This window comes from Periplaneta americana, chromosome 17 (genome assembly GCF_040183065.1).
Source record: "Periplaneta americana isolate PAMFEO1 chromosome 17, P.americana_PAMFEO1_priV1, whole genome shotgun sequence".
In the NCBI taxonomy this organism is placed as follows: domain Eukaryota; kingdom Metazoa; phylum Arthropoda; class Insecta; order Blattodea; family Blattidae; genus Periplaneta; species Periplaneta americana.
In genome coordinates this window covers 77,446,843-77,469,638 of record NC_091133.1, presented here as the reverse complement: position 1 = coordinate 77,469,638, position 22,796 = coordinate 77,446,843, and positions in this window count along the sequence as shown.

Genomic DNA, 22,796 nt, shown 5'->3' with positions numbered 1-22,796 from the left:
TATGTATGTGTGTATGTGTGTATGTGTGTATGTATGTATGTATGTATGTATGTGTGTATGTATATATGTATGTATGTTTTATGTCTTGTAACATTTTATATCTTGTAACCCACATGTAGGCTATTCTCCAATTATATCTCAAGTGAATTAATCGTCTAATTTAGCTCGAACATTTTAGGTCTTATAAATTGTGTGTATGTATGTATGTGTATATTCCCCTTATGTTATGCAACTGATTTTGATTATGTGCAATTTTCTACTTTATTTTATATATTATGTAACTGATCTTGACTATTTGTAATTTTATATTATGTAACTGATCTTGACTATTTGTAATTTTCTACTATATTTTATGTAATTTCTAAGGTATCTTCTTTTGTGTTGTTTTGTAATCTATCACATAATTTTGTATTTCATGTATATTATTGAAACCTGGTTGAATGGAAGAGAAGTCCTCATGGCCTTAACTCTGCCAGGCAAAATAAAACAACAACTACTGCTACTACTACTACTACTACTACTACTACTACTACTACTACTACTACAACTACTACTACTACAACTACTACTACTACTACTACTACTACTACTACTACTACTACTACTACTACTACTACTACTACTACTACTACTGTATTTTTGTACGTTATTTTACGACGCTTCGTCAACATCTTAGTTTTATTTAGCGTCTGAATAAGGTGAAGGTGATAATGCCGGTGAAATGAGTCCGAGGTCCAGCACCGACAGTTACCCAACATTTGCTCATATTGGGTTGAGGAAAAACCCCGGAAAAAACCTCAACCATGTAACTTGCCCCGACCGAGAATCGAACCCGGACGCGCTAACCGTTACTCCACAGGTGTGGACGGTATGTATGTATGTATGTATGCACAGTACAGGAGGCGGCAGCAAGACCTGTCATATGATCGTATTATGTGTTGTGGCTATATCACCAATAGATAGGAGGGAGGAGACAAGTATTAGTCTCAGATGAAATTCTGTGTTGGTAGATTCGTATAACATTAACCATCATGAAACATATTCTCCTTCAGATAGCGAATTCTTTCCCCTCTCACACAGCTTACATGCCAGGTATCGCCTCCTCATCTGTACGTGAAGGAGTCAGGCAAGATTATCCTTTGTTACCGACTTATTTAACACAGGCAAAGTCATTATAAAATATCATAACGTGACAGATGAACTTAAAACAATATTTTACCATTAAAAACAAAAACCTTACAACTTTAGATCACAATTAGAAAATATTAGACTAATTGTATTAATTTAGCAATGTATGAATTAAAGAACGTGACCAAAGTATTCACTATGAAAATATTGACATGAAAACTAAGTTAGTGGCTTTTATAGAAATAACTCAAATTTGGCCAGAAATAATACATACACCTACTTACTCATGGCTTTTAGAGAAACCGGAGGTTCATTGCCGCCCTCCACAAGGCCACCATCAGTCCCTGTCCTGAGCAAGATTAATCCAGTCCCTACCATCATATCCCACCTCCCTCAAATCCATTTTAATATTATCCTCCCATCTACGTCCGGCTGCCCCAAAGGTCTTTTTCCCTCCGGCCTCCCAACCAACACTCTATATGCATTTCTGGAATCGCCCATTCGTGATATATGACCTGCTAATCTCAAAAGTACGGATTTAATGTTCCTAATTATGTCAGTGAAGAATACAATGCGTGCAGTTCTGCGTTGTGTAACTTCCTCTATTCTCATGTAACTTCATCCCTCTTAGCTCCAAATATTTTTGTAAGGATCTTATTCTCAAACACCCTTAACCTCTCTTCCTCTCTCACAGTAAGAATCCAAGTTTCACAACCATACAGAACAACCGGTAATATAACTATTTTATAAACTCTAACTTTCAGCTTTTATCAGAACAGACAAGATGACAAAAGCTTCTTAACCGAATAATAACAGGCATTTCCGATTTTTATTCTGATGTCCTCCCGAATATCATTAATATTTGTTACTGTTGCTCAAAGATATTTGAATTTTTCAACTTCTTCAAAGGATAAATGTACAATTTTTATATTTCCATTTCGTATTATGTTCTGGTCACCAGACATAATCCTAATTTTTTTTTCTCGGGGTTTAATTCCAAATCTATCTCTTTACTTGCTTCATGTAAAATTCCCAATAGTTTGTGGATGTTTTCCTAACATATTCACGTCAAATGCATAGACAAGTAGCTGATGAAATATTAATAGATAATAAAATTATACAAGTCATTGATTTTAGATATCCAGGCTATCACATGTCCCGCGTCGTGGCGTCGTAGTCTAAGGCATCCTGCCTAGGACTCGCGTTACGGAATGCGCGCTGGTTAGAGTCCTCATGGGGGAAGAAATTTTCTCATGAAATTTCGACCAGTGTATGAGACCGGTGCCCACCAAGCATCGTGATACACTTGGGAAACTACGATAGTTAGCGAAGTCCGGTTACGCAAACCAGCTATAACGGCTGGGGGGCTCATCGTGCTAACCACACGATACCTACATTCTGGTTGGATGGTCATCCACCTCTGCTTCTTCGGCATGTGGCCGTGAGGCCAGCAGCCGACTGGTCGGTCTTGGCCCTTCGTGGGCTGTAGCGCCACGGATTATTTTTTAGGCTATCACATTACATATGGAAAATCAAAATATCTACTGCATATACTCAACAAATTTAGGAGGTTTATGGAAACAATACAGTATAAACACAAACTAGGACAAGAGACCATATTAGTATTACATGTACATAAAGCTATAGCTCTCTATAACAGAACTAATACTATATGACAGTGAAAACTAGACATTAACAAAAGCTCAATTAAAGCATAAATAGAATCAACTGAAATGAGATTCCTCCACAATGTAGCTGGCCAGCTATATATTGCTGGACTGTAAACCAAGCAATGCAATTAGGAATGAATTGAATATCCAGAGCTGTGGTAACCAACTCAGTTGCTCTTATGATGAACTTTGTGCGTACACATGCACTTAGGAACAGAGAAGAGCAACGCTAGCATTACAAGCGTAGGTTCGATGTGCTTTAGCATTCTGGTAGTGTGCAGCGAAGAGCACCCTTGCACAAAGAACACGAGCACATATTATATCATACGCAATACAGGATTTTGAAGATGATGTCGGGAACGAAGTTAATGAGTTGGAACAGTTCATAAGTCTAATCCTTGAAGACGATTGTGATGATGATGGTGATGATGATGATGATGATGATACGATCCTACTTCAATGTAAACATTGAACAGTGTTTGAGGAAGATCAGACGACCTTCCTGATGCCTTGACTTAGGGTGCGTGCAAGATGGAGCCTGGTTGGTAGTTGGTATCCTGACCGGTTACCTAGTCGGAAGGAATGCCAGAACGTTAAGCAATGGAGACGTGCAAGACGAGGCCTGGTCGGTAGACTGCTACGTCGCCTGTTAGCCCGTTGGTAGCTCGTAGAATCACCTCTTTTTCCAGGTTCAAACCACCTAAATGTCTTTACTGCGCATGCGTCCGTAGAACTTCCCCACGTGCTAAACACCTACTGCTCGTCATTTCTACGCGTATAATGGATTGGGAAAGATTAATTTCAAATAATAATAATAATAATAATAATAATAATAATAATAATAATAATAATAATGTTTATTGCCAGAAAAATACAGTACAAAGAAATCGTAAATATATAACATTCTAGCACTCCCCTAAAAGAGAGTGTTCTCGTGCTCAGAGTAAGATTCTATACATAATAAATATAGACGCATAAATTACAACATAATATCTAAAAATTAATCATTACTCACAAGAAATTGCTTACATACCTTTTTGAAATTTCAAACTGTTGGAGATAAATAAATTTGCGTATATCTTTATTAATTTGTTATAAATTCTAGGGAAGATAGCCTATTAGTACTTTGGTTGAAAGCAGTGCTCGTTAAACACTTGAGTTCCAAAAACGTATTGTGTTCATACTTTTGGTTTTGTTTGTGAGTAGGCTATATGATCTGAAAAATGTGTGATTTTTATGTATCAAATATCATAATGCATTGATGTAAATTTGATGTATTTTCAAGACTTTAAATTCTAAAAACAATTTTTCGGTAGGATAATCAATGTTTACAAATTTTGAAATCAGGTTCAACCAGACAACCAAAGTCCATATCTTATTGTTAAATTGTGAGATGAAGGAGGAATTGAAATGGATAGTAATAAAGGTAAAGGTAGCCCAACCCCGACTTTCTGCCCAACGACCAACTAGGTTACGAGTGACCAACTCGGTAACGAACCAGGCTTCGTCTTGTACATACCCTTAGGTTACTTTTATTGCAGCTTAAGTGAATGCTTTATCTGTATAGTTTGCATCTTAATTTTATTTTCATCCTTTGCAACTCAGTTGGCAACATAACCAGCAGGAAAGTGATTTCTGGAAGAGGTGTGAAGATTTGTTTCTGCTGAAGAAATTGAAGGTGTGTTTCTAATCATGTTTTCGTGATCTGTCGCTTTAAAATTATGTTTAATTCCGTCTAATTATCTTTGTCCTACTTGGTTACTTTTATTTATAAAGATCGCTATGTTATTACTCACCAATACCTCTAATCAAATTCTTCCTTCCTCTCCACTATACTCTATTAGACTCTATATCTTTGCCCTACTTGGTTATTTTTATTTCTAGAGATTGCTATCCTATTAATCACCAATACCTCTAATCAAATTCTTCCTTCCTCTCCACTATACTCTATTATACTCTTATATATTTGTCCTACTTGGTTATTTTTATTCATAGAGATTGCTATCCTATTACTCACCAATACCTCAAATCAAATTCTTCCTTCCTCTCCACTATACTCTATTAGACTCTATATCTTTGTCCTACTTGGTTATTTTTATTTCTAGAGATTGCTATCCTATTAATCACCAACACCTCTAATCAAATTCTTCCTTCCTCTCCACTATACTCTATTAGACTCTATATCTTTGCCCGACTTGCTTATTTTTATTTCTAGAGATTGCTATCCTATTAATCACCAATACCTCTAATCAAATTCTTCCTTCCTCTCCACTATACTCTCTTAGACTCTATATCTTTTTCCTACTTGGTTATTTTTATTCATAGAGATCGCTATGCTATTACTCATCAATACCTCTAATCAAACTGTATTAGACCGGTCTTCTGTCTACACTAACTCGGTGATTCTTTACCACCATTTAAATTTTTTCAAATTAATTAATGTTTAAAAATTAGTGTTGTTTACATAATATAAGATATTCTTCCATATTTTTTCCCTTTTTTTTCCGAAATTGGAAGTTTTATATATATATCTGAATTTATTACTATAATACTGTTATATTCATTGTTTAAATTGTACAATTGATGCACAATTCAATTGTATTCTGGACCCTCCCGGACACTTGCAGTTCAGGAGGAGATTAAAATAATAAATTGTATTAGTAGGGTAAATAATACAATAATGTATTCTGATCCGGACTCCAGCCACGTACAGTAAAATCCCTCGTAACCGGCACCCAAATAACCGGTAATATCAAAACAACGGCACTTTTGGCTAGGCAAAAAAAAAAAAATTAATCTGTCACATTGCCAGTCTGGGCAGTCAGTTTTGCCGCATTAGGAAGTTCGGACGAACGTTCATTTTCAGTTAATATTCGAACCTAAAATTAGTGCATTATTTGTGTTGTGTGATGTGTTTTAATAAAGAAAATTCACACAGTTTTCATATTTGTTTAGTTATGATCGGGCCGTTAGTGTTGCCACATTAGGAAGTTCACACGAAATTTTGTATTCAGTGAATATTCGAACCTACAATTAATATTTGTGTTGTGAGATGTGTTATAATAAAGAAAATCCACACAGTTTTTATGTTTACATAGTTATGAGCAAGTGATAGAGAAATAACTTCACATGGTTGAAGTTTCAACATTTGCCACCGTGAAATACGAACTTTTTTATATACACAGATATTTATTCAATTATCCGGAAAAATCACTTATCCGGAACTAGCCTGGTGGCGGTTAAGAGGGATTCTACTGTATTTGAATATATACTGGGAATATAGTATTCTTAACTCGTAACACTGGTTTGATTTCGATTTCTAGTCTTTATTTCACAATTCGGAATTAGAATGCCACATATCCGTATTTCCTCTAATGATTAGGCCTAATTTTCTAAATAGCTATATTTTTATGTTTGTTTTTCAATGTTCATTAAATAATATTGTATACAGTGTATTATCGTCAATCGTATTTTAAGTTACCGTATGTAAAACGCTTAATATATCTACGTATTTTTATTGAAAGTGTAACTGTGGTGGTTTAATTGAGATATCGCGACTTACTGATGGGAATAATTTAGGTCTATGCATTGAATTTTCATTATTTTTTCCATACAGTGTTTATATCTGAGTCATGTTCACTGGCAGTAACAGTAACTGATCTGAATCTTTGTAATGGTAGTAAGAACCAATTCGATATTTGCTTCTTAAGCAAATTACAGTTCCACTACCGGCCGCGTACAAGCGCATTCAGATATATTTTCGTGGCCGGCGAAGACAGCGTCTTTATCCATCGTAACTTCCAGAATATTTTTACCCATATCTCTTAAGCTAATAACATAATTATAATCTAGATATAATTATACTTTTTATTCATAATGAATAACAACTTGTGTTAAAGGAATTCTTCAAATTGGTATCCATGTGTATTCACACATTTCCGGTATCTTTTTATGAAATTGTTATTCACACGCGAAAGTTTTAGGCATATTACCTAACCTTAAAATTTATCTTCTCATATTGTCTCTAAGTTCATACATGAAAATTTTCTACTCTAGTGTGAACTTTTGAAGTGGCATATGATTAAATATAAAGAACATGCACTTGTTCTTTACTTACAAGTTATCAATTTATCAGATTGAAAGCTGAAAATCATCCAGTGTAGTATAACGCAGTAGGTCTGGGTTATCTGTCTATGAACGCAAGCGTGTCTGATGCGCGTGTTTTCGGCCGGTAGCTGAGTTGAACGCTCTCTGGCTTTCTACATATATATCTTGCATGTTATGAAGGCATTCTATTTAGATTGATAATGTGTTGCATTATTTCTTACACATTCCATTAATAATTGTATACTGGTATGGGTATATTCAGGAATTTCAAAACTATTTTTTCTTAATTTGCTTTCAACATGTTAAAATATGAACGAGTTTAATACTTTCTTTGCAGGACCATTGTTGTTACACACGGATACATCTCCCTCTTGACAAAGGGTCTCTTTACAGCAATGCTCTTTCTGAATGTCTGATATTAATTTAGTACCTTTGAAGGACTAAAATACAGCGCGTAAAGGTACTTAATTTCTAATAACTGACGCTGATGAATATAATTACTTTAGCTATATTCAATTTATGTGGATTCTTAAAAATGGCGTTTGGATGCTACCTGATTTTAAATATTCACAGAATCTTCACATATAGGTATGAAAATCACCAATCATCATTACAGTTATCATTACTACAATAATCGGCACAATTTATCTTCAACATTGGGTCACCTAGTGTATCACTGCCTGTTCTTCGAACATAGATTACAAAGTAGTGGAATTATTTGCCCGGATTTCAGTTGGTAAAAGCTACAGTTTTTAATATACAGCGCGGAAGGGGTTCAATGATGATAGCGTCAGAGTTAATCCTTACTACTAAGGAACAGACATTTCTTTTGTCATTTCACGTTATTTCTTTTTCATGTGTGGAGATGACATTATTTCTAGGAATAATTGCAATCTCAAAGCAAATTCAATAGCACTTATCCATGTATGGAAACACACACATCTTCGCAGCAGGGGGAGGAAAAGATGCAAAGAAACACTGCCTGCTGCGCGCTCTGCTCTGATAAACGTTCTACGCCCCGTCGCGATCAGAACTTAAGATGAAGCAATGCATAAGTACTAAAATTACAACATAAAATCATGAGTTTCATTAATGTACTAGCTTATCATGACATGCATTTACGCGTAATTGTCAATAGGGTAATCTATATTTATATTGTTAAGATTAAGTAAGAATTTTAAATATGAAAAACGTGAATGAAGCTTATGTTAAAATGTATTATTATTATTATTATTATTATTATTATTATTATTATTATTATTATTATTATTATTATTATTATTATAGGTTGAGTGTTGATATATGTTTCTCCTTTCATGCATTATAATTATAGATGTTATATACTGATTTATTGAACAGGTTTTTAATATTTCCAGTTATTCTTAACTGCTTTTTACAATATAAATATACAGGGACACCATTTTATTTTTACTTCAATTTTTATTGTACCTGAGTTTTTTAATGTACAGTACTTCACTCCCACCCCTTGTACTAATGAAGTTCAACCGTCCTCCACACAGAACCAAGACCGCATAATAGTTATAGTAGCCTTACATTCATAGTAAACAGTACGTTCCAAAAATATGTTCGCGTTTTCCAGTGACGAAAGAGCTTTCAATATTGCATCATTTTCCATTTGCCTACGTGGCATCCCGGTTTCCCCCACCTGCTTCTATTCGCCTCTTTGTAAATGCTAGTGGCTGGGCTGTCTTAGCTCTTTTCTGAGAACATTAATTTCTGTTAGGAATTGGACGTCTACGTAATATTATACCCATATAATTGTTTAAAATAACTTAAATAAAAGGGCCTCGTTAAGTAATTAACTGTCACGTGATTTCCTCCCTTTCTACGACGCTGCGACGTCACCACTTGGACGGACAGTAGATAGCATGTCTGAGTAATTTTTATCTTTTCTGATCGGGCAGAAGTGAAGATTGAATTTACAGTACGTAAGGTCTCTTTTATAGAGTAGGTACAGAATTATTTCAACATGAGTTACTGATACGAAGTACGAACCTGGTAGTTGGAATTACGTACAATAGTCTATAGTGCGATAATATGCACATTAGAACTGAAGCCTGTATCGAAATGAATGGCCACCAATTTAAAAAATGTGTTTAAATATCCATATTATGATTATTTTTAAATTTAACTTCATTCTCTATAATGTACACTAATGTGCTGTAGACAGTATAATATACACTGCATAATGAATACCTCCGCATGGAAAGCTCAGTTTGTGAGTGAAGACACTCATTGTTAATATGTACTGTATTTTGATTAAACAAAATCCAAATGAAAATTATCAAATTCAAAATCGCGATATTCCCTAGTTTACGTAAATGGATGAACTACTTTTCTTCCCTCCTATACCTAGTAAAGTGATTTGTTTGTATATTACGCCAGTATCAACGAACTCCAGTCGTGGAAGGGAGTAGCAAACGGTGTTTCCGGTTCTTAATCATTGATCCAAAGGTATAGCCAGGTTAATATTAGAAATGTTAATAAAAATAAAATGATGTCCCTGTAGATTACCCTATTGACAATTTCGAGTAATTATATTTGAGCTGATATAGCTAGTACATGAATGAAACTCATGATTTTATGTTGTAATTTTAATATTTGTATTTGACAATGACCTATTGGACGCCCGGTTAAGAGATGGCATGAGACCGTAACGGACCACGTGGTCTAATACTTGGATGGAAGATGATGATATTTGACAATATCATTATATCGACCACTTATTGTAATTAAAGTTACAACTCGACCGAGGCGAGTGGAGACGCGGTCGTAATGTGAACTATCGCGATGATCTATACGAATGCAGGAGAAGTAGTACAAGTGGCGCTCCGGGCTGCAGGACTCCACTGGCCTTGGTCGAGTAATAACCAGTATGCCCATATTGTCACACAAATACATACACTTACAGTAGAGCGTCTTGTTTAGGCACAGTGAAAACGTAAACAAAGTGCAGGTAACGTGTGGGGGGGGGGGAAGACGAGCCGTACGATAAACACGAGGGATGCAGAAGGCTTTAGTTACAACATTTATGGCGGAGCGTTAATTTAAATTATATTTCCTAAAAAAACACAAAACAAGAGAACAAAAATTGCATAACGTTATCTTTTTTTTAAGTAGGTTATTTTACGACGCTGTATCAACATCTTAGGTTATTTAGCGTCTGAATGAGATGAAGGTGATAATGCCGGTGAAATGAGTCCGGGGTCCAGCACCGATAGTTACCCAGCATTTGCTCATATTGGGTCGAGGGAAAACCCCGGAAAAAACTTCAACCAGGTAACTTATCCAGACTGTGATTCGAACCCGGGCCACCTGGTTTCACGGCCAGACGCGCTAACCATCACTCCACAGGTGTGGACTAACATAATATCACCGTCTTCTGTACAGTACCTGAATAAATTGAACTTTGAGAAGGGATAATTATGTTTAGGAAATAGTGTTGTCACTTCAGATCAATATACTGAAGTTGCTTAATTCGGCCAAAGAAGACGGTTATTATTTTAGTCATACAGAAAATGAAATTCATGACCGTAAAAAATGGTGCTTGAAAGCAGCTTCACGTTTGTAGCAAAATTTGATTTGTTATATTGAATTATTTCAACATTACAAATTGCTTGTCTGTTAAAATATGTATATGATAACGTTATGCAATTTGTGTTCTTTTGTTTTGTGTGTTTTTGGAAAATATAATTTCAATTAATGCTCCGCCATAAATGTTGTAACTAAAACCTTGTGCATCCCTCTTGCTTATCGCACGGCTCGTCCTCCCCCCACACGTTACCTGCACTTCGTTTACGTTTTCACTGTGCCTAAACTAGACGCTCTACTGTACCGCCATGTAATAGATATTGTTTCTATATATTAATCAGGTGATACCAAAAATGGCGAAAACGTTAATTAATAAACACATATAGCAATAAATATTTAAGTTTTATTGATTTATTATAGATTTTATTTTATTAATTTGTCCCAAAGAATAATATCTGTAATATTGACTATTAATATTTGAGGAGAAAAATTCGCTCCGGCGCCGGGGATCGAACCCGGGTCCTTGGTTCTACGTACCAAGCGCTCTGACCACTGAGCTACGCCGAATTCAATCCACAGCACCGGACCGAATCCTCCTCCTTCAATGTTTCCCTTTGTGGCCTGACTCCAAGTTAGGCATACATGTTGACGTATATGTCCAATGTCAACTGCCATTATACTAGGAGTGCACTCAGCTGAGTGACTTGTTTGGCCGGGATTCCGCAGTTACGTGTACAGTAATCTGTACAAATATATGCACTGCAGCTATAGATTTTATTTTATTAATTTATCCTACAGAATAATACCTGTAATATTGACAAATAATATTTGAGGAGAAAAATTCGCTCCGGAGCCGGGGATCGAACCCGGATCCTTGGTTCTACGTACCAAGCGCTCTGACCACTGAGCTAAAATCTATAATACTCTAATAGCTGCAGTGCATATATTTGTACAGATTACTTTGCACGTAACTGTGGAATCCCGGCCAAACAAGTCACTCAGCTGAGTGCACTCCTAGTATAATGGCAGTTGACATTGGACATATACGTCAACATATATGCCTAACTTGGAGTCAGGCCACAAACGGAAACATTGAAGTAGGAGGATTCGGTCCGGTGCTGTGGATTGAATTCGGCGTAGCTCAGTGGTCAGAGCGCTTGGTACGTAGAACCAAGGACCCGGGTTCGATCCCCGGCGCCGGAGCGAATTTTTCTCCTCAAATATTAATAGTCAATATTTATTGATTTAGTTCAACAAATAAATAAGTTTCATTCTGAAAACTGAATTGTATATGATTAATTTTAAGAATAGGACAAACATATGGCAAATAAAGTAGGCTACACAGTCCCAAGAAAGAGATATATATTTTCATTTTTCAGCCGAGGTGCGAAACTCGTTTCACTAGAATTCCATCCATCAGTGCCATCGTAAAAGTAAAATAGGGATAATAGACTCCGAAGTTAGGATTCCATACTTCCCACATGCCAAACAAACACGGTGCCCCGCGGTTGTTCAGTATTGGAGCTTGTATGAAGTGCTGCAGGAAGTTTTGAATATTGTTTGTGAAGGTCGATACGGGCCGTGACACGCCAAATGGGCTCACGCGATCGGCTGTAACATTATCACTACACCAAATGCCAGCTCGAGTCAACGACGGCAATGCTTCATTACTGCCTGGTTCGGGTCGGATATCACCGTTTTGTAGTGCTACATGTTTCATCAAAACAAACAGCGCTTGGGGTTTTCTCTGTTTGTTGGACACAAGTTTCAGAGCCTAATTTGTTCTAATGGAATATGGAAAGTACACACAGACACAGGCATAAATAATTCTCACACACACTTTTAAAAGAACACATGTACTCATAACCATACATACATACATACATACGACCTGGTTTTGTCCACACCTGTGGAGTAACGGTCAGCGCGTCTGGCCGCGAAACCAGGTGGCCCGGGTTCGAATCCCGGTCGGGGCAAGTTACCTGGTTGAGGTTTTTTCCGGGGTTCTCCCTCAACCAAATACGAGCAAAAGCTGGGTAACTTTCGGTGCTGGACCCCGGACTTATTTTACCGTCATTATCACCTTCATATCATTCAGACGCTGATACAGCGTCGTAAAATAACCCAATAAAAACGACCTGGTTGGCGCAGTTGGTATAGCTCTGGCCTTCTAAGCCCGAGGTTGCGGGTTTGATCCCGGGCCAGGTCGATGGCATTTAAGTGTACTTTATCACTCATCTTCGCCACTTCCTTTCCTCCCCCATCATCCTTTCCTCTCAACCCGTTTCTGATTTTTCAGATCACTCTACAGGCGGCCTCCCGAAGCTATTGGCTCTCTCGACCGGCCTCCGTGGAATGTACATGTTGGATGGCTTCTGCAACGAGCACCCAAGGCGGACCTACTCGCGGTAGGAGTTTCGCCTCGGACCGACAGGAGGGCCTTCGGGGAAGTTGCCCAAGCGAGAATGGTGTATGGATTTCTGTCGGCTGTAGGGACCGGTCGTTAAGGAAGTCAAGTGGTTAGGTCGGTGCGCGTAGGGGATCTGTGGCATGCAACTCATTCCATATCGAGGGTTAGCGCAATAGATCTCAACAGGTCCCAGTGCTGGGCCATTCGTGCCCCCCTCATTTAAATTCCATTTCATTCCATTTCACTAAGAGTCGGCATATCCTTTCTCTGGGGAAGAGTATTTACGTACATATGCTTGTGATGCGTGCATGTAATGATAGGTTCACAATCATGCATGTGTGTATTTTTTTAGTGTATTAGCGTGTGCCTGTGTGCGTGGCCATGTGGTCTGCAAGGAACATGAATATCACTTAATTTGATACAAGATAATCATGGTTCGTGGGACACACTACCAGTCAATTTGTGGTGAAAATAATCGTGTAATTGGTAAGGCAAAAGGTTATTCGAATATGAAAAAAATTTCTCTCTGGAGATTTGCCTATTTTGTACTTTTCTTGAACATAATGATTTTGAAAATTTTTTATTTTCCATATTAAAGTAAATTAACTCTTAACAGCTTGTAGCTACAAGAGAAATTGAAACGCAATACTCCTCCGTGTATATCGAGATTCAATTAGCAATACGTGCACACTTTTTATCCTTGCTGCAGCTAGGCCTCGGCGTCACCTAACAACGTTTGAAACAAACTTGGAGAACATCCAGCTATAAACCTATAACTTTATTTCAATAAATCAATACTTTATACCACACTTAACCTGAACTTGGTTTAACAGTATTGAAGAAAGTTATGATGTTTTATCGTTACAAACTTCCCACTAAAACCGTAAAATTTGTCGTTGAGTCTGTGAGTAAAACGAAAATATTTCTTTACTGTTGAAGTTCAGCTATGAAAAATTTAGACGACCCCAAAACATTCGTAAAGCCTGAAGCTAATTTCTGAGGTTATTTCATTTCTGACAAACTTTTTTTTTTACTTACGAAATTTATCATATTTCAAGTTCTATATTAAGTTCAGTATAATTTTATTATTCTCTTATGCTGCACGGTATTGTATGACGATAAGAGCCCGGATGTTTGACAAAATGCTTTTTTTACTGGGAGGAAGTAAATCATTATTTGCATAGATTTAAACGTGATTTGAAGTAAATCAGAGTGATAGGGTCAATTTTTATTTTGCCTCTTTTGCCTTACTAACAAATGCCTATTTGTTGAATTCTTTATAAGTTCATGCATATGTATATACACGTTTTGCTGGTTCAGTGGAAGAGAAGGCCTTACGGCCTTAACTCTGCCAGCTAAAATAAATCATTATTATTATTATTATTATTATTATTATTATTATTATTATTATTTTGTTATTTTAAAGCAATATTTATTGTTTATTTACAATTTTATGATTAATTATAATGTAATGTGTACGAGATTTAAATATTTGAAACATGACTAACTTTACTAACAATAGTAAATAAAAGTAATTTATTTAGGTGCTTAATCTGCTAATAATAGTGCTTTAGTACTATTGGTGTAATATGAATAATGATCGACAATCCACAGTTATAAATATAATATTGTCATGTCTTCATGATACCAACAATCAGCTTTATATTTTTAAATATGCTCGTTCCATAGATGTTGTCACGTAGCATTTTCAATTGTTCGCTTTCATATTTTCAAATCTTACTGTTACAATTTTGTGCTACACGTGTTTATTATTGTAGGAGAAAGAAATATGAGTGAGCAAGCCAGTTGTCGGGTTAGCTAGAATCCTAAATTCAGTGAACCATTGAAAAGTAAACATCATGCTTACGTTGGAGAATTTGCTGCTCATGTGTTTTCAACCGATGGAACAGTTTTGTTATGTAAGGTTTGTGGAAAGACAGTTAATCACTAAAATAGTAATATGCGTTACAAGAGCGGTTTGTTGACGTTTTCAGGGTCGAGGAAAAGATTGAAAAAGCGAAACGTAGTTGAGATTTTTTAATTTCCGAGAACATAAAAACAAACATACCGCTCGTGTATCGTACATTATTTTGAGCGAATATCGTTTATTACATACCTGAAAGACGAATTTCTAATTAGTTGCAATGAAATCTCCATGTTGGTTTCTGTTTAATGACGGCAACTTCGGAACACCAAAATATCTTTATTCAACATTGTTGCTATAAAATTTTTTCTGTGTTTACTATACCCCAGCAGGCCGTGATATACGTCTGTCTTTTTTTTCCCCAGTCTATAAATGCGAACTTAAAACAAGCGGTAAGGTTATGTAATGATTTATTTTTCATTTTAATATTTTAACAATATTTTTTATATAACATATTGCAGTAATGACGTCGGCATCTGGAATCTTGTTGATTTTTTCACAGCTTCCTTAATGTTACTTGTGTCAGGAATGCAATAAGTTTCGTGGAGTAGTAGACTTTACTTAATTTTTGCAAATATTTAAAAACAATAATTAACATTGCAATGTAGGTGAAATTGCAGTGGTAAGTTTCCAATTTATAATTATTACTATGTTAAACGTCTCTAAAAATATGTTAAAAGCCTAAAGCAGTAAAATGAATGTCGCGCTTAAGCGGTAAGAAGAGGGAAATTGTTATGTGTGTTACGTTGGGAATACTGAATGTGGTATTTCACACTTGCCGCGTATTGGTTCTGTGCGGAAAACAAGCAAATAGGCACGATCTCGCACAAATGTATTTTGTAATTCAACATGTGTCACCAACGAAATGAATGTGTGAGTTATGTTGATATTATAAATTAGATTTATTGCTAAAATATATTATGCCTTTTTGAAATTTATAATGCCTTTTTCAAAGATTATTGTGCCATTTTGTACGTTTTTATTGCCTTTTTCGCCTGTCTATTTTAACTGTTATAAATCCCTAAACATCCGGGCTCCAAAGATAATGTTATGGTACATTACAGTTTAAGATTAAGTCCTGAAGGAAAACTATGAGCTGATAGGCCGCTAATATTAGCCCATTAGCCGACTCCAAATTTAGATGTAGGCAATAAATAGAGGAAACATACTGTCTGCAGCCTTTGGTTTAGGACAGAATCTGTTTTACTTGCCATAAATCTACGACATTATACCCATAGCTGTCATGATTATAAATACTAGATCATTGAGGATATACTATTGAAGTGTACATCGTGAAGTTATAAGTAGAGATATTTGGCTATATTTTTTCAAAGTATGGTAGAATTTTATGTCATGTGTACATACATAAAATTAAATTATTGAATTGTGATTGGATGTTTTTATTTTTTTTTTCATTTTAGTAGATTATTTTACGACATCTTAGGTTATTTAGCGTCTGAATGAGATGAAGGTGATAATGCCGGTGAAATGAGTCCGTGGTCCAACACCGAAAGTTACCCAGCATTTACTCATATTGGGTTGAGGGAAAATCCCGGAAAAAACCTCAACCAGGTAACTTGCCCCGACCTGGAATCGAACCCGGTTTCGCGGCTAGACGCGCTAACCGTTACTCCACAGGTATGGACATTATGGTTATGTTAAAAATTAAAGTTCTTACATAGGCTGCCTGCGCAAATTCAGAATATCATAGTTAAAATGTATACCTGATTCTACATAATATGCTGTTTCTCATAATACAGGGTCATTCCAACAACTAGCGTATTTTAGTGCATCTAAAAACTATTTTGTATTTACGTCATAATGCTAAATGGAGACTACAGTTTGGAGCAGTTGGCGATTTATACAGAGATTTTTTTTTTTATAGAAATTCGTAGTAACACATAATTATGTTTTAATGGGATATAAGGAAGAAAGGAACTGGCCACCCTACCTCATTATCTCCTGGCTTAGTTTCCTCATAAGTGATGCTTTTTGGGGGTCACTTGTGGGTTCCAGACATGTCTTTGGACAGTTGACTAAACAATAATAATAATAGGATACCTTCTATTTCGTTTCATAAATTTGTTGTATTGTTCATCCTGATTCAATTATAGAAACATGAACTACACCTACCATAGCTTTATATTCAGGTCATTAGCAAAACTGAAGCAATTGAAAGATAATGTACATTTTTAATTTTTCATCCGCAAGCCGTCCTAGTACAATTTCCGGCGTGAGCAATCAAAGAGATGTTTGCTTCCGTCCATGGGACTGGATGTTTGCTCTTTACATGTGCTGTTCTCTGTTTTCTCAGCGATAGCCGTATGCCATGTCCAACCACGCGACCAGAGAGCCACAGTTTATTGGTCCACTCTCGGGCTAGCATCTCTTACCCGCGAGCACGCTAGTGCATCTGTGGCTTCTGGCGGGAATGCAGTAGCCTCTAGTGGTGGGATTTCGTTCGTGCAGAAATTACGTCAGCATTAATAGTTTAATGAAGCACATAATGTTCACGTATGCATTCGAATAAACATATTATTTTATATACTTAATAAATACTCAGCATGTTCGTTTATAATGTCAGTAAACTAAAAATACAAGTATCTTCTGAAATCATTGAGGGGTCCAGTGAAAGAAGTGGACTGGCCATAAAATATGATACGTAGAATGTCTCATTATTTCACTGGGATTTTTACCTTTCATCTGAGTCCAAGCCCAAATAATATGAATGATTAGAACCGGAGCTACATTGATCCGAGGAATTGGTACAAACGTTTTTTTATTCGTAATTTAATATCTGCCGAAATTAAATTTCTAGAAAAAAATATACACGGATCAAATTTATTTTAGAGTTAAAAGTGTCTGAAAAAAAAATTGTAGTTAGCAGTATGAAATCTTGATAAGTTTGAAGTGGAATAGTTCTTGTGCTAGAGCACAAAAATGAAACAAGGCAGTTTCAGTCCACATAATAATAAAAATAGAAATAATAATACAATTACTAATAATAATAATTGTTACAGTAATACCATAATAAATATGAAGACTACTATCATATTCTTTTCATTTTTCTGAATTTCGAAGTATGTCATATTATTGTTTAATCAACAGTAATCTCACTAGACGTTTTGATTTATCTAGAGAAAATCAAAACTCGAGTGGGATTTAATTGACTATTACACGATTAGAAGAAAGTATATAAAGATTAGAAGTAACGAAGTACTCCAATACAATAAAATATTAATTGACTTACGAAAATACAATTGTCTTCAAATGTATTATTGTACCATCTCAACATTACAAATATTACGCTAGATGCATGCTAGAGGCAGTAGTGAGCAATGCCTTCTCGTCGAGAAGTTCTCGATCTATTATACACGATGGCAATGTTACTAGTCAAGAAGGCTTTGTTGATTCAGTTTCATTTTTATTAAAATGCAACATTCTACTTCAATTATCCGAATCCCAGTAATCAACGTCACTTGACAGATGATTTTCAATAAATCTTAATATTAAAGAACTTCTGATACATGACTATCCATAATATCATATAGCAGAAGCTATAACATAACCTAACTAATATACACAAGTGTTAGAAAAGTTTTAATTAACGACGATGACATAAAAAATAAACATTAATAATTTTAAAAGGAATAATTATTGAATGTACAATTTTCAAATTTGAATGTGGTTTGTGGTTCAATTGATGTTATATTGGACATGTGCGTAATAGAAGTGGAACTCGTTGATTTAGGCCTACATGGTGTATTCAACTTATTCAGGATTTCCGAATGGTGCTCTTCATTTATTTGTAAATCGGATTTCAGAAGATGCATAGGTATGATCAGTGATTTTTATTAATTCTTGTTCTTGAATGCCAATGCAAGTCATATTTGAAACTGCTGTGCATCAACTGGAGTGGTTTGTAATTATATATATATATATATATATATATATATATATATATATATATATATATATTTTGACGTCCAGACCAGCGCAGTTTCAAATGTTGGCAAACAAAGAAACAAATGCTAGGGACGCGATAAAATTGTGCGATAAGCAGCCATGATTGGTTGAAATACGTCCTTTCGTACCGTTTTATTGGTCAAAAGTAGTATGACGTAGTAAGAGTGTAATAGTCGGCATAAATGTGAAGGATTGGTGGAGCGGAGAAAAATTGTCCCGTGAACCAGGATTCGACCCCGGGTTTTCAGCTCTACGTGCTGACGCTCTATCCACTAAGCCACACCGGGTTCCAATTCCAATGCAGGATTGAATCCATCCAGTTCAAGCTCCACCTCTCAGTTTCCCTTTAGTGGCCAACCCTCATGCACTGCGTCACAGATGTGTGACAGTGGCACAATGTCCAACACACTAATGTACTAAGAGGTGGAGCTTAAACTGAGAGGATTCAATCCGGCATATCGGAATTGGAATTCGGTGTGGCTTAGTGGATAGAGCGTCAGCACGTAGAACTGAAAACCCGGGTTCGAATCCAGGTGCCGGAGAGAATTTTTCTGCGCTCCACCGATTTTTCATCATATGATAACGGAGAATTCCTGCATGGAAATATCATAGCCTATGTACTTCGGTACATCGCTATAATAAAAAGCATAAATGTATTTATGTAAAAGTACTATTTTTATTACATTTCAAAACTCACGATTAACTAGAAAACTGCAAGCAATGGAAACATTTCGAAAACAAATTTCAAATTACCGTGATGATTTCTATGAATATCCGCAGTTCTAACAGACAAACGTTTAGTCACTTTGCAAACGAAAGTCCGTCAGACTAGTAATGATTTTGAATAGCAACCACTTTTAAAAATAATTTTATTTCTTTCTAAACGTTTCTCTCTCTTTGAACCCCCATCTAAAGTGAAAAATAAAGAAGTTTGCCGCTTACCAACTTCTGAAGGTGTCAGTGTCTATTTTGAACAGGACATTTCGAAGTTAGTATTTTTTTCTCTTTCCAAAAAAAAGTAATTTTATTTCGAATTTATTTCTATGCTTTCCTTAGATGTTTATATATGAATCCTAAAAATTACAGCGCGATTGATTGACTATCATAGGAGCTACGACTTGATAATGTTTAACAATGCAGCAAATAGCGTCCTCTTCTACAAAAACTGACTATTCAAAAACATATTTTGATTTCGATTTATTTTGTATGCTTTCCTCAGACATTTATCGTAGGAGCTATGACTTGATAATGTTTAACGATGCGGCAAATAGCGTCCTCGTCTACAAAAACTATTCTCCACTGATCGCCCGCACCAGCTACGACAGCTTTCTTCCTCTTTCTTCTGCCCCACGGTGCATGTTCCGATAAACTCCTTACCCAATACACATTTCAGCGAGTGTTGACCACTGATGTACAGCATGTTAACGAATGAAAGGAAGGCAGAAACAAAAAAGAGAGAGAAAGAAAAAGAGAAATGAAAGAGAACAAAAGGGGGAGGGGGAAGAAACTTTTGTGCAGTTATTGAAAGTGTATTTTGATCTCATGTTGTGGAAGATTCCTTTTGAAGAGGAGTTAGCAGGCTATTTCTGCATCATTTGTAGAAATGGAGTGTGACATAATTGAATGGTTTTATTGTTTGCTTAACGTCACTCTTATTGTCATGCAATATCGCGGATGTTGGTACGCCACACAACTGCTATAAACACGTTCACAAATTCTGCCACAGCTGATTTCGTCCATTTTATCTGGCCACTCTGCTGTGACGTCTGCTAGCTGTCACAATAGTCAGATTAATTCAATGGCACAATATTGAGGTATGAACATGACATTTCTCTTCTTGTGAATATCTAATATTGATTTCAAGATCTCGTGACAGCATAAACTGAACAAGCCATAGGTTATGGGCTAGACTCTGGTGATATTGCTGCTGCCGGTTTTGTCTATGATTTTGATGCTGCTGCTGCTGCTGCTGCTGCTGATGATGATGATGATGATGATGATGATGATGATGATGATGATGATGATGATGATGATGATGATGATGATGATGATGATGATGCTGCTGCTGCTGCTTAGTATTAAGATTTTGATTATGTTATATTTTCAGAAGTTATTTATACAATTTTTAGAGAATAATAAAAATTCCGTTCATTACATTAAAAAACAATAACTTTAGCATCAATCCAGTCATGTCGTCCAAATCAACGTACATAACAGAGTGTTGCATAGGAGTTAAATCGCTCGCTTGAACTCGGTCGAGTGCCGCACCCTCGAGTGAGATAAAATCGGTCATGATACGCTCGTAATAAATAGCCTAGTACAAGGCCATCTCACCGAGATGTCTTATCTTGTATGGAAGGCGACAGATAAGATACACATATGTTTTCCTCACACGGTAAAAATAAGACTTTATTTTCTGCGTTTATGACAAACGTTTAATGGAACAGTCTCATGGAACGTACCAAAACAGTAACATGAAGTTATGAATAAAATAGTATGAAAAACTTCTATATACAGTTATCATTGCTAATTAATAATTATTCAATATTTGATTTACCACATATATAATATGATAGGCCCATACATAGTGTTCCGCCTATACACTGCGACAATGTAGAAACGTTTTACAATATATTATTGATATAGCAGTAGATTAATAATATTAGTACAGAGATAACGTCACAGAAAATATAATAAAACGAATAATAATGCTGCACAACTGTTACAGACGCAAAGATTGATACACTAATTATTAGAGATTATTATTATTACTGATACGGTTCTTGCATTATTGTGATTGTGTTCTCCGTTTATAATAATTACATTTACATCCAGTAACGTCTATCAGATGTGGCAAAAACAAAATCATTCCTGTGTGGGGGAAAAAAAAAACATTTACCTACAATTTCATGTTGTATGATTTATCCGATAAGCAAGTTGTAATACAATGTTAAAGTTGAAATTTACCGTCTATACTTATCTAGTATTATATGATTAATTATAACATAAACGTTGAAAATGGCACATTAGTGCCGAAAACGTTTATGTTATAATTAATCATATAATACTAGATGAGTATAGACGGTAAATTTCAACTTTAACATTGTATTTACCTACAAGATTTATATTACATTTTAAAGCAAGTTTTGTAGTTGTACTATGGAGAGGTTAGTTAAACACTGCAAAGTTTTGAAATGATAAACATCTATGATGTTACTACACAGTTCATCACTGTAACAACAACGAATGTCTAACGCTCGGCTTATACCGTTCGAGGATTTGTCGCTCGTGACAATTTTACCCATCATGCATGTGCGCTACCTATCGGATTATACTATGACCTACTTGGCGCTCGAGCGAAAACGTCCGATGCAGATCTCTGGTACATAATATAAAAGACATTCATGATGCTGTACGAGGTATGGCGGAATTGAAGTAGAACTTACATTTTTTTTATCTTGGCAAGAGGAGGAGATGCGGTCGGCTGCAAGCACCGGCTATCTTTCTACCCCCGGTACTCAATTGATTGCACCAGAAGTTGTTTTCAAATTTATAAAGAGAAAATTTATGTCAGCACCGAGTACAAACCCGAGACCTTCCAGTATTCAGTCCGCTGTTCTGCAGCTCCTACGTATCCCAATAGTTATCTTATTTTTAGGTGGATTATGACTTTCTCAGTCCTTCAAGGTATTATTCTGTGTGACTGTTCATTGATATAATATTTTCGCTCTAGCTTTGAACATCATATAAATTTTGTTCTCCTTTGTGCTTTGGGCTGAAAAAATGGGAAGAGTGTGAATTCAAATCACTCATTGTCAACATGTTAGAATAATTATACGCTTTAAAAATCGAGTCAGTTACATTTTTCAGTCAGGTTTAACTATGCCCAGAGATATAACCTTTCAGTGGTTTCCCTTTGCGTGTATTAAAACGATTGCATAGTATTGTTGAACATTTGAATGTATTGAATAGAGGAGGAGAACTTTGCATTTACTAAAAATTAATAGTGAGAAGCGTATGCTGAAAGTTCAAGTGACTG